We start from the raw sequence: 18782 nt of genomic DNA, 5'->3' as shown, positions 1-18782 counted from the left end.
GGAATAGCTAACTCTTAACATGTGAGTGAATTCCATGAACTGGATGCAAATGGGCGACATTTACTCAAAGAATCTTCAGAAACAACATAAAAGCTTCACAAGCATATGTGATAAAAGATTTGCATCTGACGCTAAGCTGTGTGAGATCTTTCCAGCGGACACTATGACAAAAAAAAAAAAAAAAAAAAAAATTATGCCGCTTTGGAAATTTTCACGTTCGTAGTTCCAGATGATCTGTTGGCAAGGTCAGCAGGAAACAGTGATCAGCTTGTGCAGCTGGTATGGATGCGGTGTTCCTGGGTTTACATTCACCGCCAACGGCTGCCCAGTGATGAGCAGCCGTACAGGCGACCTGCTCTCCCAACCACCGGCAGGGGCACACGATTACTTTAAGATCATGGTTGCTGCGCTCCGACGACGCACGCCGACGTCAAGATTTGAAAACCCGCTATTCGTGTATAAATCTCGTATATCAAGAACTTTGAATAACGAATTATCCGTGTAATGATTTGAACGTTACTGTCAAGTCAAAAACATAACATGCCGGGATGGTTCCTCGAAAAGGGCACGGCCGACTTCCTTCCCACTCCTTCCCTAATCCGATGAGACCGATGACCACGCTGTCTGGTCTCCTTCCCCAAACCAACCAACCAAAAACATAACAGTGACGAAACTTGTAAGGTCAAATACGAGTATATTGTGCCAATAAACACTGAACAGTTTAACAAATTTATGACTCGTTAATCAAACTTTAATTGTATCTTACTGTGCAAATTAACTACGTAACTTGCTATTGTGCGAACAACAATTTAAAACATTTTGTGGCTCGTTAATCCAAATGTAACTAACCATTATTGTGCACATGGATAACATACAGTGCTAGATGGCACTGAAAAAGTTAGCTGATTTAATAAATCCTTCATGAAAACGCAATTGTACAAACCTGTAGCTATGGAAATAAAGGTATTCTCATATGTGTGATAGTTTTCAACTATCATGTTACGAAAGTCAAATAGAATTAGTCCGAAGGCTTCCGCCCGGGTTTTACACTGGAGTTTCCCTTGGGCCACGCCGAAAGGAGAAGCAAAGTTTTCTAATTCCCGGCAATCTGTTAACTTAATTGCGAACTAACTATATGGGTGACAGTATAGTAAGTGACAAAACAGCTTTATTACTCAAGAAATAGTAGGCGACACTGAATGAATATTCACATATTAATTCTGAATGCCTTCAGGCAAAACGTGAATTATTAATAATAAGTTATTGATTCTGCATAAACATTACGAAGGGACTCTTGAGTGTAAACTTGAAAGCTCAACCTGTGCGACAAGCATGGTATTAACTTTCCAGGGGGCGTTGTACCGACTTCTAGAAAGCTTTTTAAAAACCGTAGTGAAATGTTACGATAACCAGCAGTGAACTGTGACAATAATAAATAAAAACTATACGTGTGTATGTATGTAAACTTGCTATCGGTGATGAAATATGATTATGGAGCGACAAAACTCTCTACATTTACGTATTTTGAACATAAAAATATTAATGATAAGCGTGTTTCTGCATAAGAAATACTGAAAATAACAAATACTATAAGCATATCTCGTCATGAGATTTCTATGTAATTGTGAGATAATGACTTGGATGAATAAAGTGATCACTCAGGTGTTAGCTCTCGAACATATTAGACGCTTATATACGAGGTCGTTTCTGAACGCACGATTTTGTTAGTTGTACGTAAGTTTTTCTCAGTGTAAGCATAAAAAGGATTTGTACTTTAAATCTCATTTCATGCCTATGCCTCCACATGAATGTAATTAAGTGGAAATAATAAATTATCGCTAGAATTCAGGTTCCATCATTGGCCATCTGCTGTTCTTTTGTAGTAATGGCACACTGGCAACCATTATGTGAAATATCGTTAATCACATAATTTTCAGGCTTCACCCACAAGATAACAAGGAAGACAACTTTAAATATTTTTGCTTGGAGGTAAAGAAAAAGGTTTTGCAGAAAAGGTTTCACACGACGAACGCAAAGATAACAAGTAGTAGTATGAGATTCAGATTTGCGTATGTGTAAATCACTGACTGTAAAAATCTCATTTTCACTGCTGTAATTAACAGTATAAAATGTAAATTTTTGACAAAAACATTACGTAACGTTAAGAATAATAGTGCAGCTACGTAGCTGATTTTGTCTTGTCTCTCTCTGCAACAATGTTTGTATATCGAGCATTAATTATTACAGTTTTAAACAAACCATGTTTATTTTTAAGTTAGCCGTGTGTATTGACAACATAAGCAAATTGTTGCAATGCAACCTAGCACCTTTCCTATGAATTATTTGCCTACGTACCAGCACTGATGACTGTTAACGAATGTTTTAGCCGCTTCTACGAGTGTGCGGAATATACGCGACGTCACGAGTTATAGATATTTCATCTACGACTACAAACGTAGCAAACCGAGACGTTTCATAAAAAAAAAGAGGAAAAACAAAGCGAGAGAGACGAGTTAAGCTGTGCTACAGTGTGGTGTGGCAACTGTCGTCGTAGGAAAGCTGCACAGGAACAGGAATGATTAGCACTAGCTATCGTAGTAAACATGTAAACACTAGTTACCGTAGTAAACATGAGATTTGTTTGACTTGTATTTCTCCAAGCATGCGAAGACTCCTCACAAATAAAGCAGCAAGAAACCAAGTCCATATATCACTATGCCAACAAGGGAAGGCTCACTGTACTAGGCACGAACGGTGGAGTTAGAGCCGCTAGTAAGCGACAACTGCGTAGCGTGTTGTAGCCAAGGGATTCCAAGCGCGAGTGGGCTGTGTCGCTGCCGCTTGTCGTCCTATATCGCGACGGTAGATGAGGCTCTTGGTACGGAGCAGCTGGGGCGTGCACCATTGGGCCTGCTGGAGCCTGCACGACTGCTGTTGGCTTCTGACGGAAACTTGCGATTCCGTTTCCAAACCAAAGCCGCCGGTAGTGTGGTATCAATACGTGACACACAGAATAAAGTGGAGGAAGCTCATTATCGGTACCAAGGGAACTGGAACTGAAAAACGATAACGATAACTGAAATTTGTTAAATAACTTCATAACGAACTCAAAGGCTCGTAGATTTAAGTCAAAGATAATTAAGATGCCCTTAACTCGCACGCGACACACACACACACACACACACACACACACACACACACACACACACATTTGATTATTCTGCAGATGATTTCGAAATCCAGGTCCGCGGTGTCGACCAAGGTTTTCATGTGTGTTTGTAAGACAATTGCCCGATCTGACACTCCCAAATATTCTGAATTGGGATCCCTCCGCCCTCGTACCAGATCACTTGGTATTTGACTGAGAAGAACTGAGGTTCTAGTTCGGGCAGTCACTTCAACAGCCTACTCTGTCCTTTGGCTTAGAGAACGAAAAGAATGCAAGAAATGTCCTTATTTTAGTGGTTGTACCATTATCATTAGGCGCTTCCAAGCAACCATTACAGTGCAAGTCGAACAAGCGAAGTACATTATTTTGTCGTATCTATTAATATATGGACACACACGTACATGAGGTGCTCACATTTTTGTCTGGAATATATTGTTTGAGAAAGAAATTAAAATTAGCTCCTTTCTCCTTGTTACAGACTAGGTTGCCAAAGAGGTTTTCGTTAGTTGAAAACGAGTATACGGTGATAAGGAAAAAAAGAAACGTGTTTCTGGATTAGGCATGCAATTGACACAGAGTTTACGATGATCTAACCCTCTCTGTGCCCTTATATATCAGAACAGGTACAATACTGCACAGTACGCTTGTAAATTTTTGAATGGGACAGTAGTGTTTAAACAACAAATTAAAAGGTTTTCAGAAAGCAGTCGGTCGGTTGTCAGTCATTTGCGGGCAGTAATAGCTTCCTTCCGATATTCTCAGTTGGGTCTACCACTGTACTGTGCCGACCTCGCTTGAGTTTCGTTGAAAGCAGCAGCGAATACTGTAATGACATGCCCCGCCCAGTTGCAACATGTTTGCAGAAGAAATTCTCTAGTCAAGTTTGAGTAGCCTCGTACTTATCATATTCTGAAATATTTTATATTTGAGAAACTTATTATCTATGTATTTAATTTTCCTTTGAATTGAAAGAACGTGGTTTCAGAGCATTTTTACAGTCTGTAACAAGCTTTTTTACGATCTTTAACAAAAGAGTTAGAGAAAATGATAGCATGCAGGTGGGAGAAAGGCGATCCTCCCGAATGGAAGTCCACAATCATGCGATAGAGAACACGATGTGCGAACACGTTTCGACGTTATAAAAGTAGGTGCCATAAACCAGAGCAAGACCTGAATATGAACACGAGTTAAACTGATTTACTACTTTCGAGATTGACAAAGCCAGGAAAACCACACGGATGTACCTTTATGCGTCAAGATCATGGGGGGACATTATTTGTAGAAATCTATGTCGAGTGACAATGTTTTGCACCGATAACAATAACAGACTGTGAACTATGTCCCCAGTCATAAATATTTCAACAACTGATACCTTCACAAAGGTACATGATGTGCAGATAACATCTAATGCATCTGTCATTCTCTTCAAAATGCGTCATATTCCTGATCAGATGTCTTAACAACGTTCAGCTGAAAAACAGTCACGTCCTTAGATTTCATCATAAAGAAAAAAGATGCTTTGAGTTTCTACGAATTGTGCTAGACAGTATTGCCGAGCGGAAGGAGCCAATGCCACCATCTGTCGTCATTCAAGTCAGGGATGACTGCAGATAGATAGATGGTCGATTTCACAGTGAAATCTACAGCATAAGTGCTCGTCCTGGTCAACATCTCACCTACGAGGATTACTGGAGCAGGACGAGTGAACCAGCGACAAGCCAGTGCTTCGAAACTAACGTAATCTGAAATATTTTATATTAAAGAATAATTAAAAGCCTTTGCTTGAAACTGATTCCCTGTGTACTTCATTTTCCTTTGTACTGAAGAGATGTGGTTTCAGAGGGCACAAGACTTTGAGAAAATGATAGTATTCAATTGACTGCAGATGGGAGATGGGAGATTCCTGAAGCACGACGGGTGAAGCGGCCACAAGCCAGTGGCCTTTTCCCAGCCCCGCAACTCCCGCTAAAAAAGCGACAAAAACATTATTTCGCTGTTTACTGCGGTCATTGCAACCTCATCACCTCAGAGAGATTGCTCCAAGACATCGGGTTCGGGCTGCGCATTTAAATTCCCAAATGAGGCAAAGGATGGTAAAATGGTCGTGTATAGCAAGGGCTTGGGACATGGAAATGGCACAAGGGCTCGTCATAAAGAAAAACATATTTTCGTCAAACACTAATACTTTTATTTCGAAGGGTCGTGTCGTTTCTTCTCTCTCGCTCTCTTCTTCCATCGTTAACAAAATTAAATCGCCAAACCAATATACTGAGCCCACTTGTTCCTGATTTTTTTTTTAATTTGAAACAAAAGGTCTCAGCTAAAATAAAAGATACAGCCAAAAATAACTAGCATGTCTTAACGCAGATGGGTTGGTTCAAATAGCTCTGACCACTATGGGACTCAACTTTTGATGTCATCAGTCCCCTAGAACTTAGAACTACTTAAACCTAACTAACCTAGGGACATCACACACATCCATGCCCGAGGCAGGATTCAAACCTGCGACGGCAGCGGTCCCGCGGTTCCTAGAATCGCTCGGCCACTCCGGCCGGCTAACGCAGATGGGCTTTACATAATCTTTCAGTACTCAATACGAATTTACATAATATTTAATTGACAAGGTAAGACTTCAGACTTCGAAAGCAGTACTTCCAATTGATTTTAATAAATTTATACACATGCTCCTGATATACGTATTAGGACGTGTTCGTACATCTGTTACACTACGAGAAAATTTAATAATAAGTAATACGTGAATCCAAGTGGTGAGTGAGCCACCCTGTGCTCTTTAGTCCCTATAGCACCTCTGAAATGTTGCGATTCTCTTTGTTTCCAGGTTTACCACTGACCATGATTTACTACGGTACAAAACTAAGCTCCAATCCGACTCTTAGAAATTCCTTCCTTGCGTTGGTTGGTTGGTTGGTTTTTGGGGAAGGAGACCAGACAGCGAGGTCATCGGTCTCATCGGATTAGGGAATGACGGGGAAGGAAGTCGGCCGTGCCCTTTGAAAGGAACCATCCCGGCATTTGCCTGGAGCGATTTAGGGAAATCACGGAAAACCTAAATCAGGATGGCCGGACTCGGGAGTGAACCGTCGTCCTCCCGAATGCGAGTCCAGTGTCTAACCACTGCGCCACCTCGCTCGGTCCTTCCTTGCGTTAATCCCGATGTTTTTTACTAATAGATTTAAAGTTAGCCTGACTACAAATGCCCTCTGTCTCTGTGATAATTTCATGGCCTCCTTGCTTCGCCCATCATATGTTATTTTGCATCCCACGTAGAATTCCTTAACATCGCCTAATTCGTTGTCCTCTATTTTGATGTGAAGTTTACCACTAATCTCGTTTCTGTTTTAACTCCTAACTTTCTGTTTGCTATGAGTCCACATTAAGCACTCATTGGACAGCTGATTTCATTTAATTCATCCCATAATTCTTCTTCATATCCACTGAGGCTAGCAACGTCCTCAGTGAATCTTGACTGACGTCTCTTCAGACTGAGTTGTAATCCTACTCTTCAGTTATTTCCATCGTTGCTTCTGATATGTAGAGACTGAAACATAGGGGAAAATGACTGCAACCCTGCTTTACGCCTTTTTAAAATTTAACAACTCGTTCTTGGTCTCACATTTTGTTGTCTCTTGTTTCTTGTCATATAATGTATTATCTGTCTTCCTTGAAGTCGACTTCTGTATTTCTCCGAATTTCGAAGATGCTGCACCATTTTACACTGTCGAAATAATTTAGCGTTGACAGAGCCTAAGAAAGTGTTTTGATTTTTGTTTAATTATGTTACCATTATCAATCGAAACTTTCGAACTGCCTCTCTTGTGCCTTTTCATTTCATATAGCCAAACCTATCGTCATCTGACAGATCCTTAATTTTATTTTCCATTCTTTTATATATGAATCATGTCAGTAACTCTGAAGCAACTTCTCTTCGACTGAAATGCACACTTTGCTTCAGAAACCTTCAAACGCATTTCATCAATTGTACGCCGGTTTGACGCTTATTTTCCCTCGGTACCTTAGGAACTGCGTGGACGATATTTTTGCAAAAGTCTGGAAATATATCTCCAGTCTCATAGATTCTATACACAAACAACAGTCGCTTGTTTGTCACATTCCCAACGATTTCAGGTTTATGAAGGAATATTAGTCTACCTCTTTTGCCTTATTGAAATCGTAGGTCTTCTAAAGCATCACTTCTGTAGTACTGGGCCCCCGATGTCTTCCTCAGTCACATCAGACAAGTTCTGGCTCTCCAGCAGGCCTTCAATTTACTCTTTCCACTCATCCGTTCTCTTCTCTGATCTTAACAGTAAAATTCCCATTGCTGTCTTAATGTTGGCACCCTTGCTTTTAATTTCATCGAAAGTTGTTTTGACTTTGACGAATGCAGAATCTGTTCTGCCGACGACCACATGTGTTTCGCTTTTTTTCCCATTTTCCTGCAGCCGTTTCACCTTGGCATCATTGCACTATTTAAGAATTTCACCCCTGAGAGACTTATATTACTGGATTCCCAAGTTTTACTGAAAATTTTTGTACTTCCTTCTTTCAACGATGAATTGAAGTACTCCTTATATCATCCATGTTTCCTCCTCGGAAGCCTTCCTTCTACAAATATGTGTCTATTCTAGTTCTCTGTTTGCCGTTTTTAAAGAAGTCAATTTCCCTTCGACTGAAACGCGCACATTGCTTCACAGAACTTCAAACGCATTTCATCAATCCTCAGCACTTGAGTATCCCACTCCTATCCACATTAATTCTTCCGGACTGTTCTCTTAAATTTCAGTTTAATGTCTAACACTATTAAATTGTGATCCCATTCGATATCTGCTCCTGGATGTGCCTTACAATCCAGCATCTAATCCCGTAATCTCCGTCTAACCGTGATGTATTACAGTGGAATATTGCAATACGTTCATGCCTTTCCGAAGTATCCCAGCTCTTCCTGTGATTTTTAAACAGTACATTAGCTGAAATTTAATATGGAACTCAATCTGCTTACAACTTTTAATTCCTGATTCCAACTCCGTATTTTGTTATAACTCTTTCTCTCAGTCCTTTCCCTATTAACGTATTTCAATACCCCATTATTATTACATTATCATCTGTTTTTCCACACTCAGTTAATCGTTCAGTATCCTCATATAATTTTGAGTCTTCGTCTCTTGTTTGTAATGTCGGTATGCGTACCTTAGGTAATGTTGGCATTGGGTTATTGTTGATACTCCAGAGAATCATATCACAGAACTGTTGACAGGGATTCACTCTCTTCCTTGCATCCTTAGTCATAATGAATTATGCACCCGTTACGCCAATTTCTACTGCTGCTGATATTACCCTATTTTCGTATGAGTAGAAAACCTTATCTTCCTTTTATTTCACTTCGTAGTACCCACTATTGTAGACTGAAATTTCGCATTTCCCTTTTAACATTTGTTACCTTCCCTATCATCTTCAAGCCTATGACATTCCTCTCTTCGACCTTTCGTCGGTTATTAACACTTTTCCTGATCGTTACCTCACCACTTACACTCCACTCTCGATGATACAAAACCGGAAGTAATACAGAATCGTTTGCCAATGACACTTTTTCAACTACAAGCCACATATCATGTACGAGAGTCGTTCAATAAGTAATAACTCTTTTTTTTTAAATCCATTTATATACACAGACAAATGTTCTTATTGATGCTTCACATTTGATGTTTGTTCTGTGCGCCGATGAAGTTTCGACCCATTCTGGCAGATGGCAGAGCCATAGTGCACCGTCAACATAGCGTTTACATACGACTCACGTTACAAGCAGCATGCTGTTATTGAATTCTTCTGTGCACCAAAAGAAACCGTGGTGAACATCCATAAGCATCTGTGTGCAGTGTATGGCGATGCTGCAGTTCGTAGGAGTACAGTTGGGTGACGGGTGAAGAAAGCTACAGCCTCAGGAAATACAGAAACAGAGCTGCACGATCAGCCACGCTCTGGACGTCTTGTCGCAGCCACTGCTCCAGAGATGCTGAATCGTGCGCATTCCTTATGCCGACCGGCGTATCACAACTCGACAAATGGCTATACAGTTGTCGGTCAGCATTGGGAGTGCGTCTGCAATGATCGAGACTCTCGGATATTCAAAGAAGTGCTCACAATGGGTTCCACGAATGCTCACAGCTGACCACAAGATTCAAAGAACGGCCATTTCATCTGATTTGTTGGAGCTTAAAGATTCTCTGCGGGGAACACATTCTAAAGATGGGAGCGTCAGTCATGCCTTGAAAACATGGCTACGCCTACAGGATAAGAGCTTTCATCAGCAGGGAAAACATGCTCTTCCACAACGTCGGTGTACGGCCACAGAACATGATGGAGACTACGTAGAAAAATAGGACATGGACAAGAGATGTTGACGTGTGTTGTCACCAAATTCTGACTCTTAACAATAACTATGTTCTGAGGAACAAAATGTGGAGCGTTACTTACTGAACGACTCTCGTAGATACAACAACGTGTTGCCATTGTTTCCTTAGCCTCTTGCATCATCATGCTGTGGATTATTCGTGATTTTAGGAGTAGTTTCCCTTCAGAAGGACAAGTTCTTGCCCCGACGGCCTGTCCGTTCCTCCACTGCCGCGAAGGCCGTTGACAAAACGCGTGTGACTCCCTATAATGGGGGACTTCTAACACCACTGACGGAAGTTTGAAGTACATAATTTCAAAACTGTTTATAGGGCGAAGAATATTACACGAGACGCTTTTCGCTTTTATTTATAAAGCATCTTCTGTGGTTATCTTGCAAATTGGAGACATACGTTTGTACATTTTTGGTTTACTTAGATCAAAAACAAAATGCTGTTTTTATAAAAAAAAACAACCAAAAATATACGTCCAGTTTGCAGGATAACCACAGAAGATACTTTATAAATGAAAGCGAAACACGTCTTATCTAAAATACTCTTTAATTAAATTGCAGTGAGCATAAGACTGTAAAACCAATAATAACTGGTTTCAATAGCTGCTGCAGAAGACCGCCGTGCAAACAAACATACTATTTACTGTGATTAGTCGGCGTGCTTGGCTGGGTGGTAACATGCCTCCCACGCAAGTAGGCCCGGTTTCGATTCCCGGATGGATTGGAGATTTTCTCCGCTCGTGTACTGGGTGTTGTGTTGTCCTCATCGTCATTTCATCCTCATCACCGGCGCGCAAGTCGCCCAATGTGGCGTCGAATGAAAAAAGACTTGCACTTCGAAGCCGAACTTCCCCAAATGGGGCCTCCCAGCCGACGATGCCAAGCGCTCATTTCATTTCAGTGTGATCAATTGTGATTAATTCATTTACTCATAAATCCCAAGGTCGTGTATTGCTATAAATTTATGAAAGGCCAGAGCGTCCCCTTAAGCGTATTGAGCCAAGAACATGTTTGGGGAGTGGAGTTCTGTTTTTGTGTGTGTGTGTGTGGGGGGGGGGGGGGCTGAAATAATATTTATTTTTTCCCCCACTAAGATTTCGTTAGCAAGTAGTATTTGAATTTGATGCCGACTTGGAACGCAAGACCTCTTGATAGTGGCTACCCGATCGAGCTCGACCAACAAGGCGTCGGTAGCAACTACACCGCGAACCTCGCAGCTGCTGAGTGTGTGCGGCAAATGGGAAGCTGACGAACTATTGTTCTGAAATAGAGGCTGGCTGACAAATCTAAAACTGTACCAAATAAAAGCATACCGTCAAGCAGTACTCTCGAGAGCAAAAATGACCCAATCATCGTTAATTGAGGTCCTCTAAAATAATGCTCTGGCCATAATCAATATTAACTATGAACGCAGCAACACACGTATGACTAGCAAACATAGAGAGAAGCGCAGTTACATAGGAACACAGATATTAGCATGTACCCATTTACTAATAACGATTGCTTCTCATTACTAGACACACTAGCAGCTGAAGCGATTCTCTCTGGAATTTACAGTATACGGAAAAGGACTGGGATATTATTGGTTCAGATGGTTCTGAGCACTATGGGACTTAACATCTGAGGTCATCATTCCCCTAGAACTTAGAACTACTTAAACCTAACTAGCCTAAGGACATCACACACATCCATACCCGAAGCAGGATTCGAACCTGCGACCATAGCGTCGCATGGTTCCAGACTGAAGCACCTAGAACGACTCGGCCACTCCGGCCGGCCAGGGATATTGTTATTAAGAAACTATTGTCCATTACATCACGGAAAGTAAAAATACCGATTAATATGTAATACCGGGACGGCCTAAATTAACTTTCAAAGACGGCAAACCTGAGCGAAGAATATAGATACTTGAAACTAATGATTACTGACAAAGGATGTAAATAACGTTTCCACGTTATTATCCGGTTACCGTATATTAATATCGTGAAGGAAGATACATCAAGCCGGTAAAAGCGACTTCCAGCGTCATTGTTCGAACGTAACTCACCAGTCGACCTAACACGATTCTTGAGTAAAAAAATATACATACGGAATGAAAAGAAATGATCAGCAACTCGATCTCAGGGTGATTCTGCTTAACGATATTGAACAGGTAACGAGAGAACACATAATGTGTTCGGTCGTTCTACTCTCGAAGAATTCGTCAGCAATCCTTCCTTTAACGACACGTTAAAAGAAAGGTACAGATATTGATTTACAGCCATAGTTGTTATCTTGGGATAGGATCAGGTCTGGCACTACAATCAAATTCCACTTACACGTTTCCAAAATAATATGTCATATTTTATCTAAAGTTACGGTGCATAGAAACATTTGTTCTTAGTCTGCAAAGAGCCAGACAAAAAAGATGCTGCAAAATGATGAGAAAAAATGAAGCACAGTTTCATTTGTTTTAGAGTGAAAGATCCTCCCTCGGGCACGAGTGTGCGTGTGTTTGTCCTTAGGATAATTTACGTTAATCAGTGTATAAGCTTAGGGACTGATGACCTTAGCAGTTAAGTCTCATAAGATTTCACACACATTCGAACATTTTTTGAACGGAGTTCGTTTCCGTTTGGCCTCTTTCGCGAAAGTCCTTGACTAAACATTTTTTTTGTGATTTTAATTACAAAACGTATTTCAAACAGAAAAGCAAAAACAAGAAATTCACCTCACATCTCAGTAGAGGTATTAAATGCTCCTTTTGGTATATTTTCATCCCACACTTTAAAAGGTTATGAGGTTACATAGTGGCAATGTATTCAAATACAGACATATGTAAACAGGCAGAACACGGCGCTGCAATCGGTAACGCCTATATAAGACAACAAGTGCCTGGCGCAGTTGTTAGATCGGTTACTGCTACTACAATGGCAGGTTATCAAGATTTCAAAGAGTTTGAACATGGTGTTATACTCGGTGCACGAGCGATGGGACACAGCAGCCAAGAGGTACCGATGAAGAGTTAGGATTTTCCCGACGACCATTTCACGATTGTACCGTGAATATGAGCAATCCGGTAAAACGTCAAATCTACGTTATCGCTTCGGCCGGAAAAAGACCCTGCAAGAACGGGGCCAACGAAAACTGAATAGAACCGTCAATGTGACAGAAGTGCAACCCTTCCGAAAATTGCTGCAGACTTCAGTGCTGGGCCATAAACATGTGTCAGCGTGCGAACCATTCAATGAAACATCATCGATATGGGCTTTCGGATGACTGTACGACACAATGCTTTATGCGTTGCGTGAGTCCGTCAACACTGACATTGGACTGATGATGACGGAACACGTTGCCTGATCGGACGAGTCTCGTTTCAAATTGTACCGAGCAGATGGATGTGCACGGTTATGGAGACAACCTCATGAATACATGGTCCCTGCATGTCAGCAGGAGACTGTTCAAGCTGGTGGAGGCTCTGTAACGGAGTAGTCCGTTTGTAGTTGGAGTGATTTGGGACCCCTGATACGTCTAGGTACGAGTCAGACAGGTGACACGTACGAAACCATCCTGTCTGATCACCTGCATCCAATCATGCCCATTGTGGTTCAAATGGTTCAAATGGCTCTGAGCACTATGGGACTTAACATCTGTGTTCATGAGTCCCCCAGAACTTAGAATTACTTAAACCTAACCAACCTAAGGACATCACACACATCCATGCCTGAGGCAGGATTCGAACCTGCGACCGTAGCAGTCCCCCGGTTCCGGACTGAGCGCCTAGAACCACTAGACCACCGCGGCCGGCCATGCCCATTGTGCATTTCGACGGACTATGCGACACCCCTCACGTTCCGAACTGCTACAGAGTGGCTGTATGAATACAATTCTGATTTTAAACACGTCATCTGGCCACCTAACTCCCCAGACATGAACATTAATGAGCATATTTGGGATGCCTTGCAACGTACTGGTCAGAAGACATCTCTGACCCCTCGTACTCTTACGGATTTATGGACTGCCCTGCAGGATTCACGGTTTCAATGCCCTCCAGCAGTACTTCAGACATTAGTCGAGTCTATGCCACGACGTGCTACGCCACTTCTGCGTGCTCGCGGGGCCCCTACGCAATATTAGTCCTGTGTGCCAATTTCTTTGGCTCTTCAGTGTATAAAGCTATACGGCAGCGTACAAAGCTGTACCCTGGCTCCATAAGCCAGAGCGCTAATATCGTTTATCTCTAATGGCATTAGCCCCACAACTAAGCTAGTACCAAATCTTTAACATATTGCAGCGTGTCAGCAACTGTGAAATGTACAGCAAATAAACAATTTTTCAGCCTTCAGTTGCAAGGTAATTTTACTCGTTTACCTAGGTTTCGATTCCAGTAATGGAATCTTCTTCAGAACAAAAAATGGAGTTTTCGAGCCGCTTACGTGTGGTCCTGATTTATGGCCGGCGCAGCTCCGTCTACGTTCGCCCTAATGGTTTTAATTTTGACTGACATAATCTTATGATTATGCGTCTTTAATGTTTTAATTTTTAATCTGTGACATGGCCAGTGTTTGACTCACAAAATAATTTCATTTTTTGTTCTGAAGAAGATTCCATTACTGGAATCGAAACCTAGGTAAACGAGTAAAATTACCTTGCAACTGAAGGCTGAAAAATTGTTTATTTGCTGTAAGCTAGTACCCATTAACCATACGATACCACTCAGCTGTGGGGCGATAATCCTCTAATGCCAACCTAAGTCTTCTACATGGAACGAGGTTTTAGCCTCTTTGTTACTAGACAGACATTAGCCTGATCAACGATAACAGTAGAACAACCCTATACGACGGTTACCTTCTTAGTAGTCGGCGCTCTACGGTAATTTATCGCTAGATATATCGGTAACGAACGCAAGGGAACGACTTAAACACGCAGACATGCATACAATATAAAAACCAACACGTTAAAAAATGTTCACAGTATCTAATCAGAATGTCGCTCCTTACAACCAACCGAAACACACAGCGCAAAAACCACAATCTAAACACTGATAAACGCATGGCACCGACTTAAAATAAACATGGAGACTGGTGTTCAGTACACAAATAGTCCCCAAAAACACGACGAGAGTACTGAAGGCAAACAATGATCAAGCCAAAGCAACAACTACGTACGCACAAGTGCATGAAACAGACACTTAGACAAGAAAATTGAAATTAATTCACAAAAAACTGTCAGGCGAATCGCAGTCCTCTCTCGGACACGGCTGTCCCAAAACATACGTCTCTGGATAACCGAAATATGGGTACACTCGGCCGGGTAACCGCTCAAACCGCACTCGCGCATCGGGTTTTAATTATAGCAACCACTTTTGCCTATAGTTAAACGCAGTCTCGTTTCATACAGGGTAACAAAACAGTGTATAGGATATCGTCGTCGTACTACGTTTGGAGCACAGCATTGTATGGTAGTGAAACATGGATAGTGGGGAAACCGGGATAGAAGAGAATCGAAGCATTTGAGATGTGGTGCTACAGGAAAATGTTGAAAATTAAATGGACTGATAAGGTAAGGAATGAGGAGGTTCTAGAATCGGAGAGGAAAGAAATATATGGAAAGAATTGACAAGAAGTAGTAAAAATTGAAATGTCGTGTGGCTAGGGTCTCCCGTCAGGTACACCGGTCGCCTGGTGCAAGTATTTTGAATTGACGCCACTTCGGCGAATTGCATGTCGATACAAGAAAAAGTAATTCCATGGGACGAGAGGGAGCTGTAGACTAAGGCCGTAGGTTGCAAGTGTTACTCTGAGATGAAGAGGTTAGCACAGGAGAGGAATTCGTGGTGGGCCGCATCAAACCAGTCGAAAGACTGACGATTTCCCCCCCCCCCCACCCACAAAAAAAGCGACGGCGTTCCTGGAGTCGCCCCAGACTGTGGTGGAATGGCTACGTGACTGTCGCCTGCCGTATGACGGGGTGCCATTTCATTTCATGGCATGAGTTCTTGGTTGTAATCCACGGCACCTTTACAGCACAGTGGTACGCAGACGATGGTCTACATTTCGTTTTGTTGCCCTTCATGCCAGGCCAGCCTGGGCTCACATTTCAGCAAGATAATATCAGCCCTCACGCTGTGAGAGTTTATACTTCCAGTCTTCGCGCTTGCCACATCCTGCCGTTGTCCGGAAAGTCACCAGATCTCACCCTAACAGAACGTCTGGAGGATTACGGGCAAGGTGCTCCAGGTATCTGAACGATTTTAAGCGCCAGTTGGGCAGAATATGGCACGATATCTGTCATTAGGATATCCAGCAACTCTGTTAATCAACGGTAATACGACTAACTGCTTATACACTCCTGGAAATGGAAAAAAGAACACATTGACACCGGTGTGTCAGACCCACCATACTTGCTCCGGACACTGCGAGAGGGCTGTACAAGCAATGATCACACGCACGGCACAGCGGACACACCAGGAACCGCGGTGTTGGCCGTCGAATGGCGCTAGCTGCGCAGCATTTGTGCACCGCCGCCGTCAGTGTCAGCCAGTTTGCCGTGGCATACGGAGCTCCATCGCAGTCTTTAACACTGGTAGCATGCCGCGACAGCGTGGACGTGAACCGTATGTGCAGTTGACGGACTTTGAGCGAGGGCGTATAGTGGGCATGCGGGAGGCCGGGTGGACGTACCGCCGAATTGCTCAACACGTGGGGCGTGAGGTCTCCACAGTACATCGATGTTGTCGCCAGTGGTCGGCGGAAGGTGCACGTGCCCGTCGACCTGGGACCGGACTGCAGCGACGCACGGATGCACGCCAAGACCGTAGGATCCTACGCAGTGCCGTAGGGGACCGCACCGCCACTTCCCAGCAAATTAGGGACACTGTTGCTCCTGGGGTATCGGCGAGGACCATTCGCAACCGTCTCCGTGAAGCTGGGCTACGGTCCCGCACACCGTTAGGCCGTCTTCCGCTCACGCCCCAACATCGTGCAGCCCGCCTCCAGTGGTGTCGCGACAGGCGTGAATGGAGGGACGAATGGAGACGTGTCGTCTTCAGCGATGAGAGTCGCTTCTGCCTTGGTGCCAATGATGGTCGTATGCGTGTTTGGCGCCGTGCAGGTGAGCGGCACAATCAGGACTGCATACGACCGAGGCACACAGGGCCAACACCCTGCATCATGGTGTGGGGAGCGATCTCCTACACTGGCCGTACACCACTGGTGATCGTCGAGGGGACACTGAATAGTGCACGGTACATCCAAACCGTCATCGAACCCATCGTTCTACCATTCCTAGACCGGCAAGGGAACTTGCTGTTCCGACAGGACAATGCACGTCCGCATGTATCCCGTGCCACCCAACGTGCTCTAGAAGGTGTAAGTCACCTACCCTGGCCAGCAAGATCTCCGAATCTGTCCCCCATTGAGCATGTTTGGGACTGGATGAAGCGTCGTCTCACGCGGTCTGCACGTCCAGCACGAACGCTGGTCCAACTGAGGCGCCAGGTGGAAATGGCATAGCAAGCCGTTCCACAGGACTACATCTAGCATCTCTACGATCGTCTCCATGGGACAATAGCAGCCTGCATTGCTGCGAAAGGTGGATATACACTGTACTAGTGCCGACATTGTGCATGCTCTGTTGCCTGTGTCTATGTGCCTGTGGTTCTGTCAGTGTGATCATGTGATGTATCTGACCCCAGGAATGTGTCAATAAAGTTTCCCCTTCCTGGGACAATGAATTCACGGTGTTCTTATTTCAATTTCCAGGAGTGTATAAGGGCCAGAGGTGGAACAAAGCGTTATTGACTAGCAGAATTTGTGAAGATCCTTCTCTTGAGTAAATCATCCAGTTTTTCAGAAATTGTAAGCATCTGCTTGTCTGTACATGTGAATGACATATACCGATTTCCGTCCCATTCGGATAATTCCTTCGTGGTGCGTCGTATTTTTTTAATCTTAGAGTGTATTTTTATTATATGTTTTTCCATAGTGCTTACACGTATTTTCTTGAACATTTCGGATAGTTACATCGTTTAAAGCTTACTGTAGGACGATAAATGTCATGACTTTTGTTGAGTTACGCGTCTATTGTTATAGGCCACGACCTAGCACAATAGATATAATGCCAAACAACGTGTAAGATGATGAGAGCACGATTCTGTCGAAACTACTGCATCTACATCTCCATCCACACAGACACCCCGCATGCCACCGTACGGTGCGTGGTGGAGGGTACTCTGTACCACTACTTGTCATTTCCTTTCCCGTTCCACTCGCAAATAGAGCGAGGGGAAAACGACTATCTGTACGCATCCGTAAGTGCCCTAATTTCTCGAGTCTTATATTCGTGGTCCTCACACGCAGTGTACGTACGTTGGCGGCAGTAGAATCGTTCGGCACTCAGCTTCAAATGTCTGTTCTCTAAACTTTCTCAATAGCGTTCCTCGTAAAGAACGTGGCTCTGCCTCCAGAGATTTTCATTTCAGTTCCCGAAGCATCTCCGTTAGCACTTAAGTGTTGTTCGAATCTACCGCTAACAAATCTAGCAGCCCGCCACTGAAATGCCTCGATGCATTTGATTGGAATAAAGGTTTAAAATGAAGCGATCGTGGCTTTCAAAAAATATAAACAAGTAGAGATCGCCCCACAACAACATTTGTAAGTTAAATACTCAGCAAGTTTGTTATGAAGGGCAGCGACTGAGTGGCGCCCTTTGGGTTCCTCGATATGATTGGTCTCAATGAAATAAGCCCGTTGCCGTCATGGCAGGACTTTCTTATGTGATTCTGCAGTGTGACGCTGCACCTACCTCTGTCTTCACTATTTTTAAATTAATTTCGGATGTTGTTTGAAACTGTTCTGTATTAGTAAATATCTTTCTTCGTTATGTAATTTTATGTGTAGAGAGTTACGCAAAATCTACAAGTCCTCTGGATTTTTTTAAGTAATATTATCAGCCATTACGCATTTATCTCAGTTATTTTCGGACGCTCGTAAGCGTTAGTGAAATCAAAAGGCAACTTACGATATCATGAGAACACATCCGTTATGGCCTCTAAGATCTAACCTACAAGACCGCGCTCCGACATCCGCTAAACGTACCACCGAAGCGAGTACGTTATTCTGTCTACCTTAAAAGTCACCAGTTTTCAGTGATGTGTGTCATTATGTATGGGAGTAAAGGGGTAGTATTTAGCTCTTTACCTACATTACCTGC

This window comes from Schistocerca cancellata, chromosome 6 (genome assembly GCF_023864275.1).
Source record: "Schistocerca cancellata isolate TAMUIC-IGC-003103 chromosome 6, iqSchCanc2.1, whole genome shotgun sequence".
Lineage (NCBI taxonomy): Eukaryota > Metazoa > Arthropoda > Insecta > Orthoptera > Acrididae > Schistocerca > Schistocerca cancellata.
The sequence above is the reverse complement of the archived record's forward strand: the minus strand, read 5'-3'. Positions refer to the sequence as shown.